The following is an 11,764-nucleotide window of genomic DNA, read 5'->3' as shown; positions in this document are numbered from 1 at the left end:
GATGTCCCCCAAGAAATCAGGCGGGTTTAAGCTCTGTGCTTCTGGTTACAGACAGATGTCCATGACAGACCCCATTTGGTTTGCTTTGGTGTTTAAAGCTGGACCACGACTCTGACTTGTGATGACTACTACACCATGAACTCCAAAGGGCTGAGGGAACGCTCCTTCAAGCTCCAGGTCCCGATCACGAAGAAGGACCTGAGCCCGGTTGTAGTGTCATTCCTAGTGCTCATCATCCTGCTCAAAGTCATCGGGTAATTCCCACAAAAAGTTCAAGAAATCAAAGAAGTCTTTTCTCTCTTCTGCAAGAAGGCAGATTCAGCGCTGGAGCACTTTAAGGACAGCCAAGCCAGTGCCAAGTACTTGGGCACCTCCTTAGCCCCTTGCCAATACCATTCTGCCTCTCGCCCCTTCTGTTGCTACGGTATGGGTTGCTTGCCACGTACATTTCCGTCCAGCCACCAATGCTAAAGGGCCCCTCCATCCTTTAGCCAACCCCAATTTGCTTGTCCCCTATTCTGTGGCTATGTTAAGGGCTTCGAGCTGCGTCCATTTCCGCCCAGCCACCAAGGTCATCAGGTTCGCCAGTCCTTTTGTGTCGTGGGCGCAGTTCCAACAAGTCTTGTGGGACAACCAGCCAGAGGGTGACCCAGTCCACGCTACTGCAACTTTCAAACCACTTTACTCTGCCCACATACCCTCACGGGCACCCAGTTGGTAGCAGTATGGGACGTCACCTGCCCCACTGACAGTCCATAACATCGGACAAGTGGGTACTTCAGATCATTCAGCGGGATTACCCCATCCCTTTTCTAGAAACCCCTCTGCGCATGCCACCATTTTCATCTCCATGCCACTGGATTCAAGCTACCCTAGCTGATGAGGGCTGAAAGCCCAAAACCGGTCCTTGGATGCTTGTTTCCAGTCCAGGGAGGACCTGGCCTGGCATTTCGGGTTGGACTGTTCTCATTGGGTGCAGGGTCAAGACTGATTTGCATATGGCTGGGTCCAAACTGGAATGGCATGGTGAGCAGAAAAACGATGGATTTAGGCTCAGATCTCTACTGGGTGAATGTATGACATTGTTCTGCATTCTGTCCATCAATTGTTCTTTTTGCATTTGTCACCCCTAGTGGGACGGGTATGCCCAGACGTGGGTCCCGTGCTCTCCATGCCACTTGAACCAAGTTATCCTGGCTGATGAGGGCTGAAAGCCTGAAACCAGTCCTAGGATGCTTGTTTCCAGTCCAGGGAGGACCTGGTATGGCAGTTCGGGCTGAACTGTTCCCATTGAGTTCAGGGTCAAGACTGATTTGCATATGGCTGGGTCCAAACTGGAATGGCATGGTGAGCAGTAAACAATGGATTTAGGCCCAGATCTCTGTACTGGGGTGAATGTATGACATTGTTCTGCATTCTGTCCATCAATTGTTCTTTTTACCATTTTCAGCCTGGCTGATGGAGGACCACCTTTCCCTGCTCTATCTGGAAGTACAGGCTTGTTTGGCCAAAAAAGAGCATCAAGAAGGTGCTGGCATCAGAAGTGGGTTCTGATTGCTAGTCCCGCTACACTCTGGTGCCCAATGAGGACTGATGCCTTTGCCCTATTTTAGACCTGAGCCTCCCAATTTCTTCCTGGAGAAACAGTATGTTCACTTTAGCTCAAGTTCTGTCTGCCCTAGACTTTGTAGATGAGACGGTTGCGCTGGACTTGAAGGTCTCCTACTTTCCTTCCTGCATGCCGATAGGTGCTACCTGTGGTCCATGGTGGGCCACGAGCATTCAGTTCGCTGTGCTCCCTTTTGACCTTACCAGTGACCCTCTGGTGTTCACCAATATGATGGCAGTGATTGCAGCCCACCGGTGAGGTTTAGGGGTTCCAGTCTTCCCCTACTTCTATGACTGGCTGTTGCAGCAAGGCTCACCCCAGGCAGTTGTTTCCCACCTTCAGACTCCGACTGACCTGCATTTTCAGGGGTTCCCTATAAATGTGCCTAAGTCAAACCTGACTCCCTCGCAGATTCTCTCTTTCACCAGAGCTTTTCTTGTTACATTGCAGTTTTAGTCCTATCCTCTGGAATGGCGAGTCCAGGATAATCGGGCTATGATTTTTATCTTTCAGTCAAGGACTGGATACGTACATGTAGACATTGACCTCTGAACTCTGGGCCAGCTAAAGAGCTGGATTAGGCGGGAGTGCTGGGTGTTGCTCCGTACGTATGCCTTATGATCTTGTGCTCCAGACCAGGATGAGCTTACACATTACATCATGGAAATAAAATGGCAAACCCCTGCTGTGATAAAAACAGCTGAAGGATGACTTGATGTCAGACTTGTGTTCTGTGTTGCCTTGGTTAGTGTGTGTACTGTTCAAGCTCTGCTGAGGCGCAGTGGTTTGTGGTCTCAAGAAGAGGAGGTTAGGAGAGAGGCCATAAATGCAATCCTGCAGAAAAGGTAATGAAGAATGGATTAGTGTCTTTATTTGCATGAATTACCCCTTCAATCGTGCGCACGTTTTCAAATTGTATCGGGTTATGTGATTTCTGCCCCCGTGATATGTGTCCCTAGTGAGCATGCACACTTACTGTGTGCGTTTTCAAACATCACTAACTGAAGATCAGGCTGTCATGTGTCACACCAGAGGGGTTTTAGGGCATGGGCAATTACCCAGAGACCCCACCTTCCAAGGGGCCCCAGGGAAAGTGAACATTATCTCTATTTGATTTTTTTAAATATATATTTAATTTTTTTTATATACTTCTCTATCTCAGCCGTTAGCGTATGATTCAATTAAGTTTGCCATCAGGGGCCTTGAATTAAGTGAAAATGGGCCATAAAATTCCAAACTGTTCTAAACAGGGGCCCTCAATATATTTTTTGCACGGGGCTCCCAAATCCTTAATATAACACGGCTCTACTAGGGAACACAGCATAGACATAGGTGCAAAGGCTCCTGGCATAAGAGATTGTATGACGATGTTGGAGTGCCAACTGTGCCAGTTGTAACAATGGTGTGCCGACACTAGGGTGCCACCTGTGCCGCTGATGGTTCAAAGCACCTAGGGGAAGTAGACAGCAGCATAGAACCGCTGTGGCAACCATTGCCAGTCCTGCAATGACCGTGGCATTATTTATTTTTATTTAGAAGTTTTCTATAGCGCTGGCCAGACCCGAGGGTATTGGAGCGCTTTACAGAGGATGGAGAGAAGACCAGTATAGAACAATAAAGCAAAATAGAATCATACATGTTCAGAGATTGTGTAGCGCCTAAGGTGCGACTTTGAGGTAGCGCGGTCAGAGGTTCAGGGTGTGCTGCTGAGGTAGAGCAGTCCGGAGACGTTTTTGATTCATAGTATTCTCGATGCAAAGTCGAAGGTATTATTGGACTTCTTTCCTAGCGGTGAAGAGCCAGGGTTGCGGGTTAGAGAGAGGGGACGTGTGAGGGAGTCGGTGCGCGATGACGGGTGGCTGCTAGGCAGAGGCATGTAAGTTACGTAATTGAGTTCGGGAATGCACGGTTGAGGTAGAGCATTTTTAGTCGGCTCTTGAAATCTGGAAAGGAAGGGGCAGTTCAGATGTCCACGGGAATGGAGTTCCAAATTTTAGGAGCATTGCCTGCAAAAGAGCGGGCTGCAGTTTTTTGTTTGCGGGTTTTCAGGGGGATGAGTAGGAAGGAGTTTGAACTTGTTGATGTTTTCTTGCTAATGCATCTCCATACCTGGCACAAGGAATGGCATCGGCTTACTGTGAGATGCCAGCTGTGAGCCCGCTGGTCCTCTGCAATGATGCAGACTCCAGGAAGCTGAGTGTGGCCTGCACTTGAGTGGGCAGGGATGGCCGGGAGGATGTTGCTGAAGCTGTCTCCATTTCTGCAGCGATCTCTCTTCCTCAGACATGGCAAAGGGAATGATCCTAGATCTGTACAACAGCTCTCACCAGCTCAAGTATATGTTCCTCTGGATCCGGGACTTTGCAATGGAGGGGTGCCACCACTGTGGAAATGTTATTGTGCCTGTGGCTGGTTTCTTACCGTGCTGACCTGTGAGTGATATATAGGTTGTCCGGCAGCTAGGTGGGGTGCAGACCGGGTGTTCTCATTGAGCCCTCTCCCTGAATTGGTCAGTGTGTGTGTAAGTATTTTTAATATGCATTTTTTTGCTGCATTTCTGTTGTCTGTGTATGCATTTTGCATTAGCATGTTCTTGATGGGACATTTCATTTTTCTGTATTCATGTTGCCAACTTTCTGTATGATTGTGATTCACAGCACTTCCATATTTTCATGTATTGTCTTTATCCGATTGCAGTTTTATAAGCCAGTTGTTTGTTTAGGCACCCGTTTGTGTGACTGTTTTTAGTGTGGTGATTTTGGCTATGTGTACACTGTTGTACCATTAATCTTTAAGATCACTTAATTTTCCATTTCTTGTCATGCAAGTGTTTCTCCAACCTTATTGTGTTTGTGGTATTCCATGGCACTCTGTGAGCAATATATGTGACCTGTTGGATGTAATTGAGTCTTCTTGGCTTGCAGGTGTTTTCTTTTGTTTATTGACAAGGATTTCACTTTTGTGTTTCATTTTATTTACATTGCCCTGTCTGTGTCCTGCCTTCATATTTTGTTTTGCTTTTACCGCACCCACTTTGGAAGATATATTCCCCATTTTTAGGTCCATTCCATTATACGCTCATATTTACTCCAAGTTAGCACATTTTTGAGTATGTAATATTCCACTAAAGTTCCAGATGCTAATTTAGATTTTGTCAATAGCAAAAATAATAATGTATTGTACAAATCAGTTTGTGAATATGGTGCAGCGTGTTTACGGGTGTATTCACGTGGGTAGGTTTGGGAACACCCCCCAAAACCAAAGTATGTTTTAAGTAAGTCTTGTACGAAGAATTGCAGCATCTCTTGCTCGTCATATTGTTTACATGATTACAATGTCTATTTGTAATGGTTTCCATTGGAATTATTTTTATTTCTTTTTAACGTTTGAGGACCTTTTTGCAGCTTCTTGCCAGCAGATGGCGCCCAACGAGCTTGGGATATTTTGAATAAAACTGCACTCGTAAGTAAAAGGAATAAAATAACAATCTGACGTTTTCACATAGGTATACTTCTTCTTGACTCACCAGGTCAGTTTTGTTTCTGTACAACAAAAGTGCATGGGAGAGGTTGGGGAAGAATTTGAAAACTGATGAAAAATAAGGCGTTACTGTAATTTCAGGCACTAATTGTCAATCTCAGCCTGTTGCTGTGTTATCTATGTTTGAGTTGTTCCTTTGTAATGCCTGCAACGCTCTAAAGCGCGCCAACCCTTGCATTTGCTTGTCGTTTGGGGCCTTCTCGCATACCGTAGTCTCGATTGAAACGTATGTTTGGCAGTAGGCCTGCGAAGTTTGAGTATTGATTGCAGTGGTGCGTTTTTTTGTAATTTTTTTTGCTATTCCATTTAGCGCGAACTCGACCCGAAGGTATTGTAAATGACTGCGTTTTATTTATCTGCTTTAAAAACAACACATAAATAAAAGGAATTGTCCTTTACAATGCCAGTAGCTCGAACTCTCATAAATGCGAGACCTTTGTTTTGCAAATGCTTGTTTTGGTAGGCACATGAAGATTAAGTGATTTGCCAACAGAATTTGACACGTTGCATTGCGTGTCACGGAAGAGTTGCACAGCCTCATTCACATTTGTGAGCAAATTTAACCATGTACTCAATATTCTCAAAATTCATCCAGTTTATTCTTAATTTTTAATCCATGTTTTATCCGTCACGTCAAAGACAGAAAGTTTCATATTTTCACGCTTTTTCATTTGCACAGGAATTGCCCCCTGGGCCTATTCTCGGGCACATGTAAACTTAATTTCTCCGTCTCATACAGTTCACCCAATGCATTTCGGTCGCTTTTAGCCCTTCTTCAGGGGCATCTACAATAATTAAAAAGCATGCGTCAATCCCAACAATTAACATGCCTACCAAAGCTCATTTATGTTACCTCTTATCCCATACCGTGATACATATTCCTCCCACCTGAAACCAATACATAATGCAAACACAATACCTCATGTCCCATGTTCCCCACAATACAAACCTGGGTTTAATCCATCACCGTTCTTTAGCCCACTCAGCCACCCCAGTTCAGACATGGCTATATGCAAATCAGTCTGACCCTGTGCCTCATGGGAACAGTCCAGCCTGAACTGCCAAGCCATGCCTACCCTGGACCGGAAAAAAGCTTCCGAGGACCGGTTTCTGGCATTCCAGCCGTCTTCAGCTGTCTCAACCACCCCAGTTCAGACATGTCTGAACTGGGGTGGCAGAGTGGGCTAAAGAACGGTGATGGATTAAACCCAGATCTTTTGACTGGGTGTGAGTGTTTGATTGGTTCAGATGCTCCGTCCATTACCACCCCCTTTTGTACCGCTTTTGGCCGCCATAAGTGTGGCAGGGTATGCTCAGACGTGAGTCCCTTGCTCACTTTGCCACTGGATTCAAGCAGGCCGGGCTGAAGACGGCTGGAATGCCAGAAACCGGTCCTCGGAAGCTTGTTTCCGGTCCAGGGAAGGCATGGCTTGGCCGTTCGGGCTGGACTGTTCCCATGAGGCACAGGGTCAGACTGATTTGCATATAGCCATGTCTGAACTGGGGTGGCAGAGTGGGCTAAAGAACGGTGATGGATTAAACCCAGATCTTTTGACTGGGTGTGAGTGTTTGGTTCAGATGCTCCGTCCATTACCACCCCCTTTTGGACTGTTTCAAGTAGCAATGGGCCTACTAGGTTAGGACTGCTTCTCAACAGCCAGAAAACCAGATTCCGCACGAATGCCCGCAATTTGTAAATGGGCCCTGTCCTTTCATTTTGATCTATTTTTATTACCATGTTCCATTTTTAAATTATTACTGCATTGATTTAAGTTCACAATCTTACATAGTCCTCAGCAGGGCGTTTTTATAGCTGAATTGTTGAACAGAGCTTTGTTTTCTCAGTACAATTTTCAAAAATGAAATTTGCAGTTGACTGCACTTTACGTATCCCTGACAGAGGAGAAGGGGAGCTTACCACTACTATATACAGAAAACCAACCGACTGTAATAGTTTACTCCTTTACAGTAGCCACCACCCAAAAGCCCTGAGGAACAATTTACTGTACAGACAATTTCTACGGCTACGCTGTAATTGGTTCTCCATGCAAGACTACAACACTGAGGCACAACAAGTAGCAGACTATCTGGAAAAACTAGAGTACCCAGCACGTAGCATCAGAATAGTCAAGAAACAGGCTAAAAATTTCAATAGAGTCACTCTTAGAACACAATGCAAAATAGCAGGCAGAGACTCTGACATGTATGACAACATATACACCAGACTCAAACAGGATTCGTAAGATTATTAAAAAACATTGGGGTATCCCACAAACAGGTGAATTGTACATACCTCAACCTCGGATTGCCTTCAAGCGCACCATGAATATGAAAGACATGCACATACATACCAGACTACGAACACTCCCCAGATCTGATCAGAGATCCCTCTCTGACCTACTCCCAGTGATGGGGCATTTCCCTTGGGGGTCCTTTGTGGTATGTGCATTGACCAACACAACAAAAGAAGTAAAACTGACAAGCATGTTCAACTGGATACAGAAAAGACATACTAACTGTGAAACCAGCAATTGCATATACACATTGACATGCCCTTGCGACAAAAGATATATCGGTATGGCCACCAGATCGATCACGATCTGCGTCACGGAACACCGGAGTAACATTCTGCGTCACAGGATAAAGACAAAGATGTGCGCACACTTTACATGGGGACACTCACCAGATGACATAGGGTGGACGATCCTAGACGCACACCCACACATGAGTAAGAGTGCCCTCTTCAGAAGAGAACAAAACTGGATTTTTTTTGTCTTTCCACACATGCATTTTGAGCTTAATGAAGAAATTCCATGGAATGAATTGAATGGTTAATCCACCTCAAGTCATCCATCCCTTGAACATGTAGCAAACTCAAATCCTAGCTACACCACCCGAGTAGCCAACCCTCTGATTCTTTGGGTTGTGCCTGGAGTTTGACCATACATCCATCCTTTCTTTTCACCCTCCAGTATCTGGTCTACAATGTATTCGCACACATCCTTCCGATGAGAGAGAGAGAGAGAGAACTCTGTTTATTTAGACCAAAGTCTTTAAACTCCACGGGTCTTATAAATACATAAAACCATACAAAACAAAACATCAAGAGAAGAAAGCTCATTGGCATTTAAAATCGCACAGTAACCTTGCTGCCAGCATGCTTGATACATATATATTAAAACCGTGTCCATCACCCCTAGCAGCCGCTACATTTTTAATTTTATATACTCCAATAAATAGATTAAAACAGTATAAAACATGATTAAACAATGATACCAATACACCCCAAGTTTAAAAGGGTACTTTACCCCCATTGTTCCTCCTTAGCAGCAGTAATTTAAAACCATTTGGACTTTAACTATCTTTAGACTTGAGTATCTATATACCGAGTAAAGGGTTTAAGGCTAACTAAATCACTGTCCTGACTTAATTTTTTCCCTTGCGAAAAGAATTATACCTTTCATATAATTTCCTAGTGCAATAGCAATATCCAGACCATTTCAGTCAATAATTTCATGGCTTGAGCTCGTGACCTTATTCCGTATTTTACGAATATAGGTCGTTAAAAAAAAATCTCAAATCTAGAACAATAAGGCAATCTAACAATATGTGCAATTTTCTGACTTTGTCCCAAGCCCACATTTGCATGTTCCATCGGGATTTAGCATTTCTGCCTTTAACTTTCCATCTATTAACCATGGGTTAGTACCAATTCGTATCTTCAGGATTTCGCATCTAAGCCCATGGTTTGGCAGAGTTTCTATGTATGGATACCAAGCTACGTCCTCCCACGATTTTATCATGCAGTGGACCGATTTTTTTCTTTCTCAGGTATTGTAGGTCCTGGTTCCTTGATTGCTCCATGCCTTGGGATCTAAGTAAACTCTTAGTAAAAACTACATCCAGGGGATTCTGGTCTGATCTCACCTTCAGACTCCCAGTTATAGCCTTAATTTTCCCTCTAGCTTCCATCGCCCATTTTAGGTTGCTATGCCGGATTTCCTCACAACACCAATGTGAGACCTGCCTTTCCCCTTAATTTTGGCGTTTCCAAAATCTTGCGAGGGCCATTTGCGCTTGGCTATTCCATGCTATTGTTCCTGTCTCTAATCTGATCGCCTGTATCATTGCTGAACTTGGTAGGGACAATAGCATTTTTAGCCTCCTCCCGATCCCACCCTCCTTTGCCGCTTAGGTGGAGGACTTCTACCCCATACAGTACTTGGGGCGGGATAATAGCTTCATAAGCTTTTAACATTGGTTTATGTGACATCTCACCATAGTCTTTATTGAACTTTTTCAGCCAACAGATAGAAGAAAACGCTTTAGCTTTTTGGGCGTCTAGGTGAAGTACACCATTTTAGGGAGCTTTAAAACCATAGGCCTAGGTATTTATATTCTTTTACGATTTCTAATTTTGTTTTACCTAGATACCCGTTGAAACTTTTAGTCCTTTTGCCAAAGCATAAGACCTTCGTTTTGTCCATATTTACCACTAAAGATTTAGCCTCACAGTAGTCTCTAAAAGCATTTAATTTTCTCTGTAGCCCAAGCTCCGTTTGATCGATTATCACTAGGTCGTCCGCATATAACAAGCTTGCTACTTTTCTACAGATTATTCTGGGGCTTGCGCTTCTCTCTACTTCCAGTGCTGCTGGTAAGTCTGCTAGAAAAATTGAAAAAAGGAGGGGGGCCAGGACACAGCCCTGTCTTAGCCCATTACCTATGGCTATTTTCTTTGTCAATGCCCCTTGGGTGTCCTCGATTACCTGGGCCCAGTTCCCTCTATGTAATTCTTTTAGAATGGCCAGTAGGCCTGCTGGTATATCATATTTAATCAAGCACTCCCATAAGCTCACACAGTCCACCAAATCAAAGGCCGCCCGGAAGTCGACGAAACAGCAGTACATTTTCCCCTTTTGTTCTATCGACTTCTGGGCGAGGTCCCAGAGAGCTGAACAATGGTCCACAGTAGAATGCCCTTTTTTGAATCCCCCTGTTCTACTGGTACAATTGAATTCCGTTCTGCCCAATTTTTTAGTTTACCTAAAAATATTTTTGCGAAAATCTTCTCCCCAATATCTAACAGATTAATTAGTCTGTAGTTTTTTGGGGTATGCATATCGCCTTTCTTGTGTATGGGCCTTATTATTTCCCCTTTCCAGTTTTTAGGGAGTCTCCCAGTGTCTAAAATGACTCAGAACATTTTGGCAAACAATTCAGCCCACCAATCCATCTGGATTTTAATTTTCAGGGCAGGGAGGTTGTCTGGGCCAGCCGCTCTTGTTAAATTCAGACTCTTTATCGTGCTTTTCACATCTGAAAGAAACGGGTTAGTATTACATTACTTATCTTAGAATATCCCCAGGCGTCAGACTGGATCCGGAAACTTTTGCGTAGCAGTACCCTTGCGCGTCGGTAGGCGTCGTCTGCGGCTCCGCGTCCGTCGTCTGCGCCGGGATGACGTCGCCGGAGTACTTAGACGCCGCCCTCGCGCGCTGAACGTTTGTCTGCGGGCTGTGGCTGGCGGCACGTGTGGGGGCGCCCCTTCCTTGGCCACGAAAGGAGCGAAAGGCACCCATTTGCTGACGCGGGGCCGAGAGGCCCAAGGACTTGGTTGTAGCCCTGGAGTCCTTAAAGCGCTCAAGCGCATGGTCTGCCTTGTTGCCAAAGAGGCGACGGCCATCAAACGGCATGTCCATAAGGGTGTTTTGGACATCAGCCGAAAAGATGGCGACCTCAACCAGGTGTGGCGACAAATCAGCACTGTCGTTGCCATCGCTCTTCCCAGTGAGTCCGTGGTATCCAGCCCACACCGGATGGAATACCGTGCCGCATCTCGACCATACTTTTCACAAATTGTATACATATCTTCTTTAAAATACTCCATTTCTGCTGCGTATTCCTCTGTAGTACCTCATTGCATATACACATTTACTAGCATTATCATGTTCTTTTTTACAGGAGCAGATAGCGTTATCCTACATGCAAGCAGCCATTTACACTTTGTAGTTATTTCCGTCACCTTCTTCACTATTTTGGTTGACAGCAGTGTCATTATTCCCCCCGCTGGGCGACCAAGTCTTTGCTTCTTTGCTAATCGGTTTAGCTGGCAGAAGCCGTCGAATGTCGGGGTCTTGCCACATAGCCAAGTCTCCTGGATACACATGATCTCGTTGTTTGTCTCCTAGTTCCCTTACGTTTTTTTGTTTAGCTCTGTCTCAGAGACAGTTTATTCCCAGGAGTCCCGCTATATTCAAGATCATACTCCCCGCTTATCCCCTTACCCACCATAATACTCTGTAGATTGGTCAGACATACCCAATCCCTGCCTCTCCATCTCCAGGCACCTGGGTTACCATCATATATTACTCACATCTGCAATGATTATTTTCAGAAGTCTAATGAGTCTCTGCTATATTTTTGGTGCCAGCTCCTAAAATTTAGAACATAGTTGGTTTTGACCATGCATTTGAATGAAAACTACATTCCCTTGAGCCTGAGGGATTTCTGTAGTTCCACTGGGCTCTCGATCGGGAATCACATGACAGATGCGGGCAGTAGCCATGCCTAGGATGTGTTCTGCTTTAAGCGGCTCCCCCCGCACACTGTGCA

The sequence above is a fragment of the Lissotriton vulgaris genome, chromosome 10, assembly GCF_964263255.1.
Source record: "Lissotriton vulgaris chromosome 10, aLisVul1.2, whole genome shotgun sequence".
NCBI classification, from domain to species: domain Eukaryota; kingdom Metazoa; phylum Chordata; class Amphibia; order Caudata; family Salamandridae; genus Lissotriton; species Lissotriton vulgaris.
The sequence above is the reverse complement of the archived record's forward strand: the minus strand, read 5'-3'. Positions refer to the sequence as shown.